The following is a 19,351-nucleotide window of genomic DNA, read 5'->3' on the forward strand; positions in this document are numbered from 1 at the left end:
ATTTTTTAAGCCCTTCCAGATGCATTTTGAATTTTGAAATTATATTGAATTTTGCCAAAGTTATAGCACATTTAAGATTTTTGACGTTTTTGAACCTTCACTTTGTGTCCCGATTTGCCCCACTTCCCGTTGACCTAGAGTGCTCATATTTTGGCTAGATGCTAGTTTTATATGCACAAACAACCCCTGAAAATTTCAGGCAGATTGGTGAGATCCAAACGACGTCCCATACAAAGGGTTATGCCCTGTTCGTGGACTCGCTCTTAAAATTTTCGAAAAAACTACCAATTTTTAATAAAACACTAACACTTGAATGTTTGGCCCTTTTGAAATGTTAGTTTTGATTTAAAAATTTTGAAAATATTGTTTTCGAAAAGATCGAAAAATTTCACGAATGTTTTATATTTTAACATTGTAAATCGGACTATAGTTGCTGAGATATCGACATTACAAAATGGTGGATTGTTTGGGTGAGACTAAGAAAACATCAATTTTCCTGTGTTTAAACCTTTGCATTGCAATATTTCTGCAACTAAAGGTCGTATCAACAAAGTTCAAAAAAGCAAAATATAGAGGATTTTCTCAGCTCTTCAAAAATATTTTTTTCAAAGGTTGGCAAACATGGGCACTTATTTAAAAAAAAATGAATAACTGCGACTATTTTGAAAAAAGTTACCTAAAACTGGCTATAACTTGAAAACGGTGCACTTTATCAAAATTTCACTCAGGGCCGTAGCCAGGATTTTTGTTCGGGGGGGGGCTTGGGTGCAAAAATTCAAGGAGTATAAAAATCAGCAAATCATTTATACCATCACTTGGTTTGTGGTATAATTATTGAGATGAATTGTAAAATTTTAATGTAATGTACGCAAAAAAGTTTTCGAAGATTTTCATATTAAGTTATCAATGTATTTATTGAAGAAACTCGTTCGTCATTTTTTTTCTTTATTTTAACAGCTAGTTTGTATTAAAGGAGTAGAGAAAGTGTTTTTTTTTTCTTGAATTGTTTAATTGTAATCCAATTACGTGATAAACGTCGCTAAATTTAAAATATACTTAACTTGAATCAAATTTTTGAAAGCATAATTTTTTTTTAAAAGAAATATCGATTTATCTAACCATAAGTATTATGTTTTCTGTATTTTATACTGAGAGAAATTTTAAACCGTCTGGATTTACATTTTCAGCTGTGTGATAATTGTGATGGTTTATCTAACATTTTTCATTTTTTCTAGCACAACATAAAACTCATAACTGGAATATTTTTTTTTCTTAAAATTTTATAAACAAACTTAAACAATGTTTTATTTTAATTGTTCTAAGCTATTGAAGCCATTTCATATTTTGCGAAGCTCCTGGTACTCTCAAAAATAAATAATTTTAATACAAAAAAATATAATCGTTGAAATTTCAGCTTCTGAAGTGTCTCCATGGCAACAAAAAAAAATTACGTCGAATCCCAAGTTTACATCAACTGAGTTTACATGTGATTCATTTTTTCCGTGTCGAGTAAATTCACATTTTTTTCTGTGTAGGCCTATAATAAATATATATTTGAAGGAAAAAAATCAGTGCCTGTGTCTAATTTTAATGTGTTAAAAAATTTAGATAAAATGTATTAAATTAATTTTTAACGCCAAAATATTCACTGGAAGAGTTGTTAATAATGCATATGTAACCATTTTTAAATGCATATGTAACCGTTAAAATTTTCCTCGATTGCATCAAACATTAAAACGAATCATGTTTAACTTAATATTCCGACTAAACGCCATTTTCAAATTCATTACTCATTGTATTCTGAAAATTGGTCCAGAATTTGAGCAAAAATAAAATTTTAAAATATGACAAAAAAATTTAATCAGATCTCAATTCTAAAGATATTTTTTAATAAAATTTTAATCTATATACATGTTTAATAATTTAGGATTGTAACCATTTATTAAAATCGATGTTTGTTCAAGCAATATCTTGACTCTAGGAACAAAATCCTGCACATTTTATGGTTTAGAAATTTTATATTTACGAAACCTTGCTAAATTAAAAATAAAGAAAAGTTTATGTAAGAATTCATAAATTGATTAGTTTTATCCTGTAAATCTAATCTTAGTCTGCACTTGAATTCAAACATACCAATATTCGAAGCATCAAAAAATAAGATTATTAAAACATAATTTATTGAAATGATTGAAAATTATTTTTTGAATATCTTTATTTAAAAATGATAAAAAATGTTTTTTTTTATAATTTAAGGATTTTTTTAGTTGTAATTATTTTACATTTTTTTATGTATTTGATTTTTTTCATTTTTGGAATTTCTGATTTTTTTGAAATTATCATGTGTAATTATTATCTTAAATTTTTATTTTAAAAGTAAAGAATACTTTATGTAAGAATTCTTAAATCAATTACATTTTTCCTGTAAATCAATTCTTAGTCTGAATTTTGCTACAAGAACTATATTTTACTTTCAAACGAAAATTTTAAAAAAATGTCCTGTAGTACGGAGACTCTTAACAGTCAAAACCCGAAGCCTGCAAAATGCGTTACAGTAAATTTTCGCAGGCTTGGGAAATATGCAAAATAGCACCAAACTTCAATGTTTTATAGTGTTTTGGAATCGTCAGAATGTCTACTTTAAGGAAAAAATATGCAAATTAGTGGATTTTTGGGCGGGGCTCGGGGGGGAGGGGGTGAACGAAAAAATATCCGAGCAAAATGCGTTACAGTAAATTTGTAAAATTTATATCTTATGCAAAACACTCCATACAAAAAAATCTCAAGGAACGGTCAAGAAATGGTTTACGAAAAGACTTCTCTTAAGCGGTACGCAGCTGAAAAGGAACAGAAACAAAAAGCGTCGTTTGATATTTCTTCGGGAGCAATATGTGTTGATGAGATTTTGATTTGTTTATTTGGATGCGACTGAAAATAACGTTTGAAAATAATGTATTCGCTTAAGAGCAATTCTCTACCAAAACCGGAAATGGATTTTATTTGTATTTTTTGATTTGGCTCAAACTTTGTGGGGGCCTTCCCTATGACCAAAGAAGCCATTTTGCATCATTAGTTTGTCCATATAAATTTCCATACAAATTTGGCAGCTGTTCATACAAAAATGGTACGTAAATATTCGAAAATCTGTAACTTTTGAAGGAATTTTTTGATCATTTTGGTGTCTTCGGCAAAGTTGTAGGTATTGTTAAGGACTATTCAGAAAAAATAGGTACACGGAAAAAAAAATCCCGATTTTTTTATTAATTTTTTTTTCACAAAAACTCAAATTCCCAGAATACGTATTTTGAATGTTTGGCCTTTTTGAAATGTTAGTCTTGTTTTGAAAATTTTGAAAATATTTTTTTCGAAAAGATCGGAAAATTTCACAAATGTTTCATATATTAACATTGAAAATCGGACCATTAGTTGCTAAGATATTGACGATAGAAAATGGTGGGTTGTTTGGGTGAGACTTAGAAATCATCAATTTTCCTGTTTTTAAACCTTTGCATTGCAATATCTCAGCAACTAAAGGTCGTATCAACAAAGTCCGAATAAGCAAAATATAGAGAATTTTCTCAGCTTTTCAAAAATATTTTTTTCAAAACTGGGCAAACATGTGCACTAATTTTAAAAAATGAAAAACTGCGACTATTTTCAAAAAAGTCACTTAAATATGGCTATAACTTGAAAACGGTGCACTTTATCAAAATTTCACTAAAGTACTTTTTGATTGCAAATTTAATTTTACATCGAAAAATGAAGTTGAAAAATTTTTACGACCAAAATTTCGATTTTTTGAAAAAATCAGTATTGATTAAAAAATTCATAACTCGGTCAATGATTTTTTGCACAACCTGGAAATTTCTGAAAAGTTGGCATTTTATGTCCTCTAAAACATATCAAAAAATAAAAAAATTTAAAAATAGTGTTTTTTTGTAAATCAAGTTTTAGTGACAAAAAGTTAAATAAAAAAATCACCAAATTTTTTTTACCGTGTATTATTTTTTTCTAGTGTAGTCCGTATCCATACCTACAACTTTGCCGAAGACACCAAATCGATCAAAAAATTCCTTCAAAAAATATAGATTTTTGAATTTTCATACATCATTTTTGTATGGACAGCTGCCAAATTTGTATGGAAAATTATATGGACAAACTAATGATGCAAAATGGCTTCTTTGGGCATACCGAAGGCACCAAAAAAGTTTCAGTCGGATTAAAAAATACAAAAAAAATCGAATGACCGAAATCCTAGAGAACTGCTCATTGGTCAAAAACTGAAACAGTTGCTTTTCTCCATACAATTGACGATTTTGCCCAAACTTGGTGGTCAGTGGTCAGAAAAAGCTCAAATTTTGGAACTTAGGCTAGTGATGCGTAAATCTTTGATTTCAGGGGATAGCCCCAAGTAAGCCCAGATTTGGACCATCCTAACCAATGTAATGCTAAAACTACAAGATAAATGAGATTTTACTGAATGGAACAATGTTCAAATCTGCAGCTCAATTTTTAAATATCCAAATTTTGGATCCATAATCTACAAAAACTGAGCCCGGCAATGGACAGGCAAATTACTTAGTTTGATCAATCAATTCTTGATTCTCTATCTTACAAATTATTTCTGGGAAGAGAACACACAATCATTGATTTAAGATTTTTTAAGGTAGTTCAATTTTAAAAAAAAATGGAAAAAATTTCGGGGGGGGCTGCAGCCCGGAAGCCCCCCCCCTGGCTACGGGCCTGATTTCACTAGAGTACTTTTTGATTGCAAATTCAATTTTAAATCGAAAAATGAAGTTGAAAAATTTTTGCGACCAATATTTAGATTTTTTGAAAAAATCTGTATTGATTGAAAAAATCATAACTCGGTCAAAGATTTTTTGCACAACCTGGAAATTTCTTAAAAGTTTGCATGTCCTGATGTCCTCTAAAACATATCAGAAAAAATAGTGTTTTTTCGCAAATTATGTTTTAGTGACAAAAAGTGAAATTAAAAATCACCAACATTTTGTTTATCATTTTTTTTCAGTGTAGTCCATGTCCATACCTACAACTTTGCCCAAGACACCAAATCGATCAAAAAATTCCTTCAAAAGATACAGATTTTTGAATTATCACATATCATTTTTGTATGGACAGCTGCAAAATTTGTATGGAAAATTATATGAACGAACAAATTATGCAAAATGGCTTCTTTAGGCATACCGAAGGCACCAAAAATGTTTTAGCCGGATTAAACATACAATGAATGAACAAAATCTCAGACATTTGCTCATATCCAGAGTTTTTTTTATAAGGTCCTATAAACAGTAAAAAATACAAAAAAAAACTAAAAAAGTTCTTTGAAAATTAATTTAAAAACTAATGAAATATTTTTTATCTGTGTACATATTTAATCTAAAAAGTTCCAATCCCGACCAATAACTTTGCCGAAGACATCAAATCGATTAGAAAATCTCTTCTCGAGATACAGATTTTCGAATATTCACCATCAAATTATATGGAGCGTTGTATGGAATAAATTAATGATGCAAATATGGATTCTGTATACAAAGTGCATTTAAAAAATACAAATAAAAAAATGAGAAATTCTAGAGAATAAAAGACTTAGAAAAATCTTTTAATCGATTTAGTTGAATCAATTTTTACCCATACTTGATTAAACTAGATTTTTCCAAGTGTTTTATTCTCCAGCATTTCCCATTTTTATTTTGATTTTTTATTTGAAAAAAGCCATAATTCGGCCACTAATTGTCTGTTTTTGGAAGTTATATAAAAAAATTATAGTGAATTTTTTCAGGTAAAAAATATATTTTTAAAATTGGACAACTTAAAATAATCCTATTTTTTACCATAAATTAAGCTCGACATAAACATTGAAAAATATTTGCAACGGCCTTAACAATGTTCAAAATTTTTCAGTGTAGTGTTTATTATGAATAGTTCTAATCAATACCTACAACTTTGCCGAAGACACCAAATCGATCAATATTTTTTCAAAGGATATAGATTTTCGAATATTTACGTTTTTTTGTATGGACAGCTGCCTAAATTGCTTGGAGACTTCTATGTGCGAACGAATGACCAAAATGCCATTTTTGATCACAAAGAAAGTTTGAGCCAAATTAAAAAAATACAAATAAAATCCATTTCCGGGATTCGAGGAGAATTGCTCCATTAAAATGCAATGAAGCATAGTCTTGGAAAAAAACCAATATGACTTAATTTTGGTAGTCAATAATCAAAACACGGATAAAGTTGAACCAAGGATTCTTTATTTTTTCAAAACATTGACAAAATCACAATTCGAACTAAAGTAAATTTAAGAAACTAGAAAGGAGTGGACAGTTTTATACCAAATATTTCAACAAGAATATTGAAAAAAAAAAATAATTTCAATAAAACGATATTTAGTCGCAAGTCTATACGTAACTCCAAAGACATTGGTCACCAAAGCGTTGACTGCTGCGACGACAGCCGTCCACGAAAAAAAGGGGGCCGTCCCTCGCTCAAGTGGGCCATAAAGTCGATCGCTTTTTAGCCCCTTTGTTCAGCGGGCCCTGGGACAATAAACGTTGGTCACCAGAACAAAAGGCACAGGCCAGTCAAAATCGACAGAGGAAAAAAACGAGACAACCCTACAGCAGGCTCGCTCCGAGACGACGCCGACGGTATCGTCGTACGCCCCAGGATCGAAGCAGGCCACCATCCGGTTGGTTGCTTTGTTTTGTGAATCGGAAGAGACAAATCCACAAACAAAACAAAGGATCGATGTTTACCCCCGATTGACTGGCGAGGTGGGTTTTTCCCAGACGCGATTCTTTCATGAAGTTTTTATTGGAATATTGAGACGTCTCGATTTTTTAGGTAGTTTTGACGACGACTGGGGACATTGGCCTGCTTTGATTTTTTTCTCATTTTCTGGGTTGAATCGTTCTCATTGAGAAGCCTCCGTCAACCGTCGAGTCGCAAACCGTTACGGATTGACTCCTAAATGCTTCTTGATTACCCACAACAACAGACACCGGCCGCCGGGGATCCTGGGTCAGATCGGATTATAAAGTCTCTCTCCCTACCCCTTTAACCGAAGGGGTTAAGTGGCCCTAAGCCAAGTCACCAGCCACCTTATTGGCTGGTTTATTGTGACGTTTCCCCGTAGATTAGTCCGTCCTTTGTGGCTAAACAAACAACGCCCGCGCCGGAACCGATAAGAACCGAAAACAGTGCTTAGCGTCTGATCGGAAACAAGAATCAAGTCGGGCGCCCGGCCAATTTCCTGTTTGGGCTGTTTTTTTCTCTGCTCTCAACCCTGAACAAACCTTGCCCAGACGACCCCTTGAGCCCTTAAAAAGTCAAACATGTTTTCCGTCTCAGAAGGCACCTAAAACGCAAGATAACAGAACTCTATGCGAGTGTGTCCTGGGGAGGAAATGAACTTTATTATCCCTTTTTGAAAAGTTTTTTATTTGCATCCGACGAAAAGCCAGGGCGCACTACGACACGGTGACTCCGATGCGAAAAAGGATTTGAGATTTGGGCCGCTCGTCCGCAGTTGGCTGGGAAATCGATCGCGCCTGCTTGGATCACCCCTAATTGGGCCCGATGTCTTCTGCGTCTAGTCATAGCCTGCCTGGACTCGGCCACTTGAGAGTCCCGGGGCGTGCGACGCGGCTGCTGACGAGTGGCTCGTGTGTTTGGCAAGCTTGAGTTTGTTAAAAGGTTAGGAGACAGTTTTTTTATGTCCGTCGTCGTCGAGGGATCCAGAAGTCGAGAGGGTCTCAAAAATTGGTTCAAGAGGGTTATCTGTAGCATTGATGGATTGTGGGTCTGGGTCTGTGTTTGCACTTAGCAAAACATGTGTTGCGTGTCCGTCAACGATGAGTTAAAGAGATCTATGGACTGGTGCAATCTGTAAACGATTTATTGTTATTATTTTCAAATGGTTTCAGAATTCATAAATTCTGGAGTTTTTTTTTAAAGTTCCAATAAACCAAATTTCCAGTTTTTGCTTTTTGGGTGTTTTTGAAACCGCCTTGATTCAGGGGTATTGAAAAAACACGCAAAAAGCAAAAACTGAAAATTTGGTTTATTGGACCTTTTCAAAAAAACTCATGGTATAGTATCGTTACCAAAGCCTAAATTATTCATATTTTGTTTTATTAAAATGTCTGATTAAAGAACACGCCTATTTTTTACTTTTTCTAAGAAAGCTTCGGTTTTGACACACTTTCCCGCCCTATATTTTTTTTAAACTATGCCATCATTTGAACTATTTTGCATCACGGCCTTGGGTTTCGGCAACGTTATAATTTTTTCTGAAAAAAATGGACTCTCTCATTCCCCAGAATGAACTAGTCCCCAGAAATGTTTATTGTTGCTGAAGGATTATTTTTATGAGAATAATCAAGTACAAAAATTTGATTTACCTTTTTTTAATACTTGCTCATCTTCAAATCGTTTAAAAAGGCATGCGAATCATAATGAATTGTTTAATTCTTGTAAGAATTATCTCTTATGTTTTATGTCTTTAAATCTTTAAATCTCATAAAAAGGACGAGCTAATATCTGGCGATTTCATAATTATCGAAAACATTTACCTGTTTTTAATTTTCAAATCTTAAATCTTCAAAACTTCAAATCTTTAGAATTTTTTTTTCTATTACTTTATTACTTTTTTATAAATCTATCGTCTCAAAGTGTACTCGTCTTTTAACCATAAACTTTTTGAGAAATCACCGATCATACTAAACAAATATTTTGTTCAAAATTATCATCTCATCGGAACATTTTTACAAGTTTTAATGTGATTGAAAATAGAAAATTTCGTCCAAATATTCATCAAGCCTTTTTGGAAATAGTTTAAAATAAATTTAAGGGTTGCAAAAATAAAAGCAAAAAATATAAGCGTTTCATATTAATTTAAAAGTCAAATTTTTTTACCCGGGCAAATACTGTCAAAATAACAGAAAGTGTTATGAATTCTTCACAAAAATTTAATTTTTGCATAAGAGTTGAATGTTATCATAACAAAATTTGTTATTGGTCTGATATTGATTGAAAGCAACAACATCTTGAGAATAACATTTTATGCTATGGAAGAATAACTCCAACTGTTATTGGGATGATCGGATTAGTTGTTAAAATAACAAAAAATAATAACACAGATTTGTTCGAGGAATAACCAAAATGTTATAAGTCTGTTGTTACAATAACAATCCAATAACAAAAAATTAATAACGACGAATAACAAATCTTGTTATAAATAACATAAAATGTTATTGGCTTAGTATTTTCAAATATCAAAAAGTGTTATTCCAAAGTTATTACCGTCTGCTCGGGTATGAACTAAACATCAAGCTTTTTTTGCACTTGGAAACCTCACTTGTCGGGAATCAAAATCAAAATAAAAAAAACATGTTTTTTAATTATTTTGAAACCAGATACCCCTTACATATCTGGAGTTTTTTTTTGAAAAGGTCCAATAAACCAAATTTTCAGTTTTTGCTTTTTAAGTGTTTTTGAATACCCCTGACTCAAGGCGGTTTCAAAAACACCCAAACTGCAAAAACTGGAAATTTGGTTTATTGGACCTTTTCAAAAAAAACTCCAGATATTTTTTCAAAGCTTATGTAAAACCTTTCAAATAAACGTTAAAATTTCACGTACATTTTAATTAAACAGACCGTGACGTTACAACTTTTAACATCAACCTATCCAAATTACAATATTTGCTGTTAAATGAAAATTACAAAAATGCTGTAGTATTTGTTTTTGATTCGATGATTTGAATAAATTTCATCAGATTGATTGGAAGCATTATGGAACAAAACTGTTGGAAAATTATAATTTTGTGTTTTCGAAAGATCAAAATGTCTAAAACATACCTGAAATACCAAAACCTTGATAGAGTTATTTTATTATCTTTTATAATTAAAAATTGAGTAATTTTAAAATTTAAATACACTATCTTCCATAATTGGGCCGCAAGTTCATGTGAGGTTAAAATTTAGCTCGAAGTTCATCTTTTTTTATCAACCTTTTAACGGGACTGTTTAAAGATTGTTAGCACCAAAAATATCCTCTTTTTAAATTAGATTTCAATCAGAAAAACTAAATTTTGACTTACTTCACGCCTTTCGACTTTTATTTTTTTTTTTAATTTTATGATATAGTTTGGAACTACAAAGTGCCAACTTTTTATTTTTACATTGCAAATCGCATGAATTGTTTTCGGGATATAGACGATTGAAAAACCAGAAATACTCATTTACCAACTTTTCATTCTTTCTAGACTATATTACATCAACCATAGTCCAACAATGTTTAAAAAGACAATTTTGAATTTTTTTTTTAAATTTTGAAGTCCAAAACTTTTATCCACGAAACCATATAAAAAATGGGTAATTCTCTACCAACTCACACGAAATCGGGAAAAGTTGCCCCGACCCCTCTTCGTTTTTCGTGAAACTTTGTCCTAAGGGGTAACTTTTGTCCCTGATCATGAATCCGAGGTCCGTTTTTTGATATCTCGTGACGGAGGGGCGGTACGACCCCTTCCATTTTTGAACATGCGAAAAAAGAGGTGTTTTTCAATAATTTGCAGCCTGAAACGGTGATGAGATAGAAATTTGGCATCAAAGGGACTTTTATGTAAAATTAGACGCCCGATTTGATGGCGTACTCAGAATTCCGAAAAAACGTATTTTCATCGAAAAAACAATAAAAGTTTTAAAAATTCTCCCATTTTCCGTTACTCGACTGTAAAAATTTTGGAACATGTCATTTTATGGGAAATTTAATGTACTTTTCGAATCTACATTGTCCCAGAAGGGTCATTTTTCATTTAGAACAAAATTTTTCATTTTAAAATTTCGTGTTTTTTCTAACTTTGCAGGGTTATTTTTTAGAGTGTAACAATGTTCTACAAAGTTGTAGAGCAGACAATTACAAAAATTTTGATATATAGACATAAGGGGTTTGCTTAAAAACATCACAAGTTATCGCGATTTTACGAAAAAAAGTTTTGAAAAAGTTACTTTTTGCGTTTCTCTTTGTTTCGTCGTCCGTGTCTGTCGCGGGTGACCATGAACGGCCATGATCGATGACGACCAACTTTTTTAAAACTTTTTTTCGTAAAATCGTGATAACTTGTGATGTTTATAAGCAAACCCCTTATGTATATATATCAAAATTTTTGTAATTGTCTGCTCTACAACTTTGTAGAACATTGTTACACTCTAAAAAATAACCCTGCAAAGTTAGAAAAACACGAAATTTTAAAATGAAAAATTTTGTTCTAAATGAAAAATGACCCTTCTGGGACAATGTAGATTCGAAAAGTACATTAAATTTCCCATAAAATGACATGTTCCAAAATTTTACAGTCGAGTAACGGAAAATGGGAGAATTTTAAAACTTTTTATTGTTTTTCGATGAAAATACGTTTTTCGAATTCTGAGTACGCCATCAAATCGGGCGTCTAATTTTACATAAAAGTCCCTTTGATGCCAAATTTCTGTCTCATCACCGTTTCAGGCTGCAAATTATTGAAAAACACCTCTTTTTTCGCATGTTCAAAAATGGAAGGGGTCGTACCGCCCCTCCGTCACGAGATATCAAAAAACGGACCTCGGATTCGTGATCAGGAACAAAAGTTACCCCTTAGGACAAAGTTTCACGCAAATCGAAGAGGGGTCGGGGCAACTGCTGTGTGAGTTGGCGGAGAATTACCCAAATGAATGATTTATATAACTTTCTGAAATTCTGAAAAAATATATTCCCATCGATTATATGATATGGAAGCAATAATCACTTAGCACTATGAAACGTGGTTTCAACTTTGCTCCCAAATATTAAAAGTTTTTTGTGCTTTTTTAAATTGATCGAACAGCGAGTGGTTGGAAAATCAAATAAAATAACGAATCTTTTTTTCTCTGAATACTTTCCCGACCTGAAGATTGAAAAAAAATCTTTGAATTCATAATATTTCATTCCCTGAAATTTGAATTTCCGAAATAATTTAGTAAATTTTACTTTATTTATCAATTATGGATCAACCTCACAAACATCAACTCTTAATTCATCAGGCAATCACCGTCTGCTGCGTGCGCTTCTATCCCCATATAACGAGCTACTCTCGAGAGCCACGCCTCTACTCTGGCCGGCCAGCCAGTAGCAACAGAAGGCAACCTGTCGCCGAGACTCGAGACAGGACCAGCCGTCGACGACAAGTGCATATCCTGGACGTACATTCAGTGGCTCGAGGACCGGGTAGGATATTTAAATGCCTCGTCCTATGGGAATATAATTCACTTGCAACTTGCGCTTCAAACGAGTAACATCATCATCTGGGGTTGTTTCGAGTGACAATGAACTGTTGGAATTGAGTGATTGAAATTGTTACAGTGATTATTTGAATAGTTTGTACGAGATAAACGATATCAACATGTGTTCAAAGGCAGTGATTTTGGTGGTGCTGTGTGTGGTTGTGGATTTAGCCGCTGGATTTACGATTCGTGAAAAGCACCCAAAGAAGGAGGATGTGAGTGCTTCCCTGCGCACGCTTGCTGGATACCGGAAACGTCTGCAAGCTCAAGGACTAATTCCCAATGTGGAACAGCACGACTCTCAAGGTAGGTTTCAAAAGATGCTGAATTGTTGACTTATTTAAACTGAGATCATCTCTATCCAACAACACCCATTTCAATAAGATCATAAAATACTAATTACATTTTCCTCTCGTTTTTTATTACAGACGTGCGAAACTTTGACGAATTGGAACTGCTGCAGCTCATCCCGGCCACGATCAAGCAGCTGCGCCATGATCTGCTCTCCGCCGAAGAACGACGATCGTTGCACAATATCTTCGGCGAGATGTGGACCCTCATGGTTGAGGATTCTCGTCGCAAGCGCAGTGAACCCCGCGATGCGGTCCTGTCCGTTTTGCTGAACTCTCGTGAAGTCCGGCTCGGCAAGAAGGACATCAACCAAAAGTTCCAGAATGACATCGAAGGCAATTCAGTTCAAAAAGTGTACAAACCAGCGGACGCCAAATCCGTTCAACTGTCGGACGACCTCACCGTGGAACCTTCCCAGAGAATCCTTCGCATGGTAGCCGCGATCGTCCAGAAAGCATACAAGGACTTGGCCGCTCGTAGACCAGCCCCGACCCCCACCCCCAAGAAGATCCGCTCTAAGCGGTCCAACTCGATCAACCTGGAAAACGTCAAGGTTACGATCCACATGCCACGCGTCAAGCGCTCCCCGTCAATTCCGCTCAAGTCGACGATCGGGCTGTCCGCGGAGGAGAAACGTCGCGTCGAGGAAGCTAACGAGGCCGCTATTATGGAGGCCGTCCTGGCTCAGATCGGCGGCAACAGCCTGGATGAAGACGAGGACTACGAGGAGGAAGACTACGAAGAAGAGGAGGAGCGGGAGTCGAAGAAGTCGTCGACGGACCATGTCACCCTCCCCAAGCTGGGTGAAATTGAAGAGGACGAGGACGACGAAGAAGACGCCGGTGATGACCTGCATGGAGCCATGCCGGATTACGCGTACGACGATATCGCAGGCAGTGACGACTACTTGATGGAGGAGTACAAGCCGGCTCGTTTTAGTGGTGGGGACTTTGAGAATCCGTCCGTCAATGAGTTGATTATGCTGGCGGCGAAGCACCGGACGCACAGGCGAAGTGATTCGGGGATCCGGGCGTCCAGTTACAGGACGGAGAGTGAGGAGTATGAGTACTAAACGGGGTCTTGGGGGAGAATTTGGGGACTGAGGTTTGATCGTACATTAGGATAGTTATGCAAATAGTAGTCATGTAAGCCGATGTACATAATTTTATTGTTGTTAAGGGAAAGTTGCAATATTTATTTAGTTACGTTAAATAATTTATGAGTAAGTTTAGTTGTATGAAATAATTTTATAAGACCGCTTAAAATTGTGAATAAACACAAAACTTTAATATGAACATTTCTCTTCCCCTCTCTTATTGATGACAAAAACGTAAAATCAAAAAGTTGTTTCTCCCTTTTGATATTGACATATTTTATCAAAATGATAAAAAAATACATTCATATTTTACCATATAAGTTAGACTTCGGTTTCAACCATATTTCTTCCATGTTTTATTTAAATCTTGATTTTTAGTTGAAGTTCAAATTACAACAACATTTATACTATTGAGGTATTGCAGCGCGACTGTGTTTTAAATGCAGGTGGCGCCAAAATGAGGTTACTTGCCAAAAATCGTATTCCTTTCTGCTGGATTGAAGAACAAAATTTGCCTATTTCTCATGATTCCTTACATCAATCTTAATGAAACTGGTTGCAAAAGACGAGAAAATTTTTTTGCTTTAAAAAAATTAGCATCAATTTTTGGGCGCGCAAAAATTTGTGAACTTTTTTTTTTGAACATGTTTTGGAACACGAAAAAAATAGTTTCCCCGTTTATATGAATGAAATAAATAGTTATATAGTTGATAACAGATGTGTTAACGTATATTCAACAATTTTTATTGATTTTTGACAGACTTTCTTGCCAAATAGTCCAAATTACTATCTTTTTCTAAATATACAGTTTTCTCATATAGGAAGTATCTTTTTTTTTTATCATATAGTTGTGAGCGAAGGGAGATTAGGGTCCTAAATCCCTATAAAATTTTTATGTACAACGGTAAAAACACTATTAAAAACTATTTCCGATAATTTTTTTTTTCATTTTAACACAGACAACAGACGTAGCAGTAAAAGCAGAATAATTTAAAAATTGTGAGTTAATATATGGCTGGTGATATACTAACGCCATCTCGTAGTCTATTGTCACTTGCAAGAATAGGTCTGAATGTAAACGCAGTGCACCACAGCTTTTGCAGGAGCCGCATTCTGATCCTCACTAACTTGATTTTGATGATGCTTTTGCCTTCCTCACCTCAATGAGAAAAGGCTATAAAATCACTCGAAAAATGAACTTCTTAATTCGACTTCGTAGACCCACCCTCACGTATACCTATCGACTCAAATCAAATTCTGAACAAATGTCTGTGCGTGTGTCTGGATGTGAGTCCGTGCACCGAAAATTATGCACACGATAATCTCCGGACAGGCTTAACCGATTTGGACCGTTTTGGTCTAATTCGATCCGTCTTGGGTCTCACAAGACCCTCGTTAATATTATGAAGTTTTGAAAAGTACATCAAAAGTTATGCTGAAAAAACGATTTCGAATAAAGTCCGGAAGATTTTAAAAAGGGTGGTTTTTGAAAGAAAACTCGTCATGCTATACATTTTTAGAAAGGTATTTAAAAGACATATCCAACGAGCCTAAAACGTTGAAGATCTGACAACCCTATCACAAGTAATAACCACTTAAGTGTTATTTATACACTTTTTAGAGGCCGGATCTCACATATTTTGATGAAAACATCGTCCGGTTCCACCATGCGACCTATCGTTGGATGAGTATTCAAGAGATCTTTCCAAAGAGTACAATAAATTGAAAATCTGACAATCCTATCATAAGTTATCAGTACTTTAATACACTTTTTTAGGCCGGATCTCAGATATTTTGATAAAAATAAGTGTTATTAATACTCTTTTTTGAGGCTCTGCAGTGTATTCACTTTATGAGTGTGAGGAAGGCACCACCTACCTAAAGGTGGATTTAGTAACGTTTTTTTTTCAAATAAATTTAAATTTTTGCTCTGAAATTGACTAACAATTATCTGAACGATATTCATAATTATTTCTTCGACGACAGCGCCACAAACGGCTTTCCATTCTCGAAAAAACCGTTGCATGGTTTTACACAAGGCGATCGAGCAAAATCGTCTGTTGTCTGTGCCAAAACCGCCAAAACATAAAAAATAACAAAACTGAAATAGGACCTTTTTTTTTAATTGTGAACAAAAACTTTTATGCCAATGCAGATTTTATCAGTAGTTTTTGACCAGCCCCCCTCCTTTCAAAATTATTTCAAAAGGTTGGGAGCAACAAAAATTTTTTTCAAGAAAAGAACTCATTTTTTTTATGTTTTAGACTACAATTTTGAAAAAAAAAGACATTAACTTTAGGGTAAAAATATTTTTCTGAAGTATTGCAAATATTCATTTTATTTCATGGTAATTTTGAGAATTATTCTTGAAATTAGAAATTTAAATATTTTTTTTTCGTCATATGATTTTCTATTTATTGTTCTACAGATGGTTTTGTCAACAAGGTGCAATAAAAAAAATAATACGTTAGTAATTTATATTATACCTCAATTCAAGAGCAGTAATGATTTCAAGGTCATCGGGACTGGCAACACCAGCCAGCAACAGTCAAGTGTTCGGAGCTCTTCAGACTTTTCGATTTTTTCGCCGTAATTTACCGTGATTACCCGCGAGTTTGCTCCTCCAGCATGCCAAGGGCCAGCCGTGGCCGAGGCAGTTCGAGTGCGGCCTCGAAAAACCCGCGAAGTTCATCTACCGGCAGAGTGCAGAAAGGTAAACACACCAATGCCGCATCGACCGCCATCGCGCACGGGAGCGTGCCCGGTGACGTCACCGATCCTTCATTTTTACACGTGTCATACCGTCCACGTGAGTCCCCGGTACGGACGAGACAATCGACCCGGGCATCCGGAAGCACTTCCGGCCAGCAGCAGCAGCAGTCCACCAGCACTACGACGACAACCACTTCCAACGTTCCCACCAGCAACGAATTTGAGATGCTGAGTGGAGATGAAAACAACACCGACAGTGACAGCAGCAGTGCTGGCGACGACGATGACGATGATGAACTTGCGCGCAAGCAAGGAAAGCAGAAAAATGGTAACTCTCCGAAGGAACGACGACCACCTCCAATTTTTGTTTTGGATACGTTGGCTGACGATGTTGACGAGTTGCTTGAGGGACTCCAATATTGTCTCAAAATTAGCAAAACTTCTGTGCAAGTGATTACCCACAAAAAGCTGCATTTCGACTTGGTGGTGAAGAAGTTGAAGTTGCGAAACTTCAAATTCTTCACATTTGATCCTGCAGAGAAGGTCCCAGTGAAGATCGTCCTTCAGGGATATCCGGACCGCCCGATCTCCGACCTGGAAGAACACCTGACGGGCGTCAAGGTTAAGCCTCGAGAGATAAAGGTGCTCTCAAAATCGACTACGGTGACAGGTACGTACACCTTGTACCTCCTGTACTTCGATCGCGGGTCCGTCAAAATCCAGGACCTACGGCGGATCAAAGCACTGGACGGCTTCTTTGTGACGTGGCGATTCTACACGAAGAATCCGGCCGACGCAGCCCAATGCCACCGCTGTCAGAAATTCGGACACGGCTCAAGAAACTGCAATCTCCCACCCCGGTGTGTAAAGTGCGGTGAGACCCACTTCACCGAAAGGTGCAGTCTTCCGCGGAAAGACCAACTGGGGAAAACGCCCAGCAGCACAAAGCACGTGTCAAGTGCGCCAATTGTGGTGGAAACCACACGGCGAATTTCCGTGGCTGTGCCGCGCGGAAAAAGTACATCGAGGAGCAGGACAAGAAGAAGAAAGCGCCAGCGTCCCGCCAACCTCCGAAGACTTCGAGCTCGACCGCTGCAGCAGCTGGCGGCGGAGCGGCTCCATCGACCAACCCAGCGTTCCCTCCCGGTTGGGGAGGTTCGTACGCTAGAGTAGCCGCTTCTGGGGGCGGTTCTCCCCCGGGACAAGCTGATGTTACCGGTGATGATCTCTTCACGCTTCCTGAGTTTTTCGCCCTTGCTGGAGAGATGCTCACGCGCTTTCGTGCCTGCCGAAACAAGGCAGAACAATTCCAAGCTCTCAGTGAGCTGATGATGAAGTACATCTACAACGGATAAGCTGCCTTGTGCAGCGAAGTTTTTCGACGTCAACAGACAATACAAACTGTGATTTAGTTTTAAGCTTTTCCTATTTCTATCCTTTTCCTTAGCAAATCTCGAAGGTTTTTTTTTTATTTTTCCTTCTCTTGCCAAATCCATTGTTAGAATATCCAATTACATCTAAATGAATTATAGTGTAAACCATAGTTGAAAGGAACTCCAAAACTCTATTAGGTTATAAGAAACACTAAATTGTAAATTGATTATTTACTAATAAACACTAATTGAATTGAATTGAATGATTTCAAGGTTAATTAGTTTTCTGTAGAATAGCAGCTACATATATCCAAAATGTAGTGCTTTTTAAACTCAGGTTTTTGTTTGTTTTTGGTAAGTTTAGACAACAAATCTAGAGTGTTTTTTTTTTGAATAGGTCCTATAAACATACAAAGACAATAGCTTATAGGACCTTTTAAAAGAAACTAGAAATATTTAATAAATTTAGTGACGAAAAATTCTAATTTTGTGTGAAAACGTCTCTTCAAGGGTTCAAACTGCTGTTCTGCGTGAGCTGCATTTGATTTACCCTACTCGCCAACAGATGGCACAGTGGAATGCGGGCGGGCACAGGCAAGCTGGCTGAAAAGTTTGAAATGCATGGAGCACGTGATTAGGTATATATGTTCAATTCAAAATAGTGATGAAAATTGCGTTTTTCTGAAAAATGTGTTTTTTATACTAATGGAGACGCCTGGTACTGAAAAAAACTGAAAAATACATTTTTGGAAAGTTTATGCTTATTAAAGGTAAAATAAATGCAAAACATTTTGAAACACGACATGTAATAAGGCTTATTAACAAATTATTAAAATTTACTTGAGCCACCATGCGCCTCCTCCCATGGTAGTTTGGGAAAACACATTTTTTCTGAAAAACGAAATTTTCACTGGTAGAATATTTTGAATCGAACATATTCTTAATACCTTCCTGGTTAAACATATTTTTGATTCAAAATATTCTTTCGGTGAAAATTGCGTTTTTCAGAAAAAAATAAACACAACTTTCTACGTATAAATCTCCCATGGGTGTTTTCGATTTATAATATTTTGCCTCCTCCATATTGTGAACTGCGTGTGTTATTAATGATGATATATTATGATCTCTCTAAATATTATTTTTTTAAATAAAGACGATGAGTTTGAATAGCTATATAAAAACGATAATTTCAAGAAATTTTTATTTTTTGTCATGTTGTACATTTGAACTAAAACTATGCAAATTACATTATGTACAACATTTAGAGACATTAAATATTCCAGTTTAAATTTATCAATTTGGAGTTTCCCGTCATATTCCCCAGTCCCACGTAACTTTTGGAATTTACGCAGACAATTCCCCAGCTGGTGTCGGTACATGTGCCAAACAAAAGCGGCACCGACTTCGGAGGTAGCCAAAAAACGCACAGGACGAACAGAGGAAAACATCCCAAACATCCATCATATTGTCATCTTTATTTCCTCTCTATAGAT

This window comes from Culex quinquefasciatus, chromosome 2 (assembly GCF_015732765.1).
Source record: "Culex quinquefasciatus strain JHB chromosome 2, VPISU_Cqui_1.0_pri_paternal, whole genome shotgun sequence".
NCBI classification, from domain to species: Eukaryota; Metazoa; Arthropoda; class Insecta; order Diptera; family Culicidae; genus Culex; species Culex quinquefasciatus.